The following is a 2,171-nucleotide window of genomic DNA, read 5'->3' as shown; positions in this document are numbered from 1 at the left end:
TATTTTATGGACTTACAACTACTATTAAAATAATTAAAATTAGTAACAAATAAAATTTCATGACTAAACAACAAAATTTTATGCTACATCTCATTTGACCAGGGAGTATAAAAAGTCTAATTAACTAAGAGTTGTTTAGGGACAAATTAGTTAGGAACCATCGAAAATTGATTACTCTAATTTAATTTTCTTCTAGAACTTCATCAAGCACCTCACTTTTGCCTTCCCAAAACTTACCGGTACCGATGCCGTTTCAGCCCTCGCAAATAGTAAGCTAAATAAAGATGGTAATGGACATCAAATAACGCAATTTTGAGATAAAATTTCAAAATAAAATATAAAATAGTTTGTTTAATTATATGTTTAGTTAAACTCAAAATTAAGTTACATTACTTATTATCAAAGGACAATAAAATAGGCTTTAAACTCTTCAATTATCCGGAGGTACTTCACTTTAAATTCAAAGGTGATTGAGTTGTACGATGTTGTAGGACTGTTATATTCTCATCCTGAAAAAGGAGACAAGTCAAGAATATTAATGTTGAATTCGTGTAGATTATATCACAATAAACTTGAATCTCTTTGAAGAGAGCGAGATATCAAATATAAAACTCAAAAATTTATTATTTGTCTAATTTATATTAGCAACATAATAAAAAATGAATAATAAAAATATTCTAATTTATGTTAATTTCTCAAAATAAAATATACGCCTATCGATATAATTGAATTGAGAGAGTATAGATGCCTCACTAGAAATGAACATAAGGTACAAGGTGTTACTGTTGGGTAGCGTGGGAGAACGTGCGCTATAAACCAAAAGAAACCTCCGATTTTATTCTTATTTTTCCTTTTTATTTTTTTCATTATTTAATAGGAAAAAGTTTTTTTTGCCAAAATAAAATTTTCTCTATGTAATTTTTTTTTTTTAAATAATTTTATCCTTTTATTTTTAATATATTTTACTAGAAAATAGAAAAAAATTGATTTATTTTAAAATAAAAAATTATAATTTTTAAAATTTTAGGATCAAATTTTTTAATTATTTATTATTTCTCTATTTAATATTCACATTAAACTTTATAATATTCAAATTAAACTTTAAATTATTTGAAGTTATACTCCAAATAATATTTTCATATTTTCGAGGGTTGACTAGTTTGGGGAGTGGTAATACGTCGCCTCTTGCTTTATCTTCCCATGTCCATCCATTTCTCAAACCCAACCTCATCTTCTCCAACCTTTTCATTTTAGATGATACTTTTATTTAATATAATATTTTAATTTTTTTAAAAAAAATTAAAATATTTCTTCAAATATTTATATAATTATAATAAAGTGATATTCATCGTTGGATAAATTAAAAAAAATAATGACTCATGAAATGTAACAAAGAAATACATAAATATATATTTTTAATTTGATTTCCATTTGATATTGAAATCAAATATGTAGCATACACGCCATACCGTATATGACATAATTGTAATAGGGAATGAGTGTATCTCATGCGAGCGAATTATCATGTATAATGTGCATGATGTGTGTCAACTTACTCATTTTAAAAATATATATGATAAATAAATATGATATTTAATTTGATTTTAGCGAATAACTGTCTTCATTAATTTTGCATGTGAGATACTTAAATCTATATAAAATTGAACAATTAGACACATATGTCCTACATGACACAATGCATGTAGGATGCTAAGTAGAACACAAAATTGTCATGTATGATAAATGTGTTTATTTATTCAATTTATGCGAGTTAAAGTATCTACTTATGTATACCCAAAATTAAAGATCATAGTTGCAAGCTAACACGAAATTAATGATCATGTTTATGTATTATGCATTTAAAGTAGGACAACCAATCATCATTACCAGTAGCTAATTGTTTACTATTATATGTTCCCTCCGTTTAAAAAAGAATGATCTAGTTTGACTTGGAACCAGTGGCGGATCTAGGATTTTAAGGTTGTGGATGCTTTGAAGTGAAACTGTAAAAAATATGTGTTAACAATGAGATTAAAACCTTGGTACAACAACACTAAAAGAGTCTTAAGTACCCATCCTAAAATCATTGAGCCAACTATATGATTTATTCATTGGGTGCTCTATGCTAATTTATACAAATACCTATTGATTTCTACATAGATATATATATA

The sequence above is a fragment of the Solanum lycopersicum genome, chromosome 1 (assembly GCF_036512215.1).
Source record: "Solanum lycopersicum chromosome 1, SLM_r2.1".
Taxonomy (NCBI): domain Eukaryota; kingdom Viridiplantae; phylum Streptophyta; class Magnoliopsida; order Solanales; family Solanaceae; genus Solanum; species Solanum lycopersicum.
Note: the sequence above shows the minus strand (reverse complement) of the source record.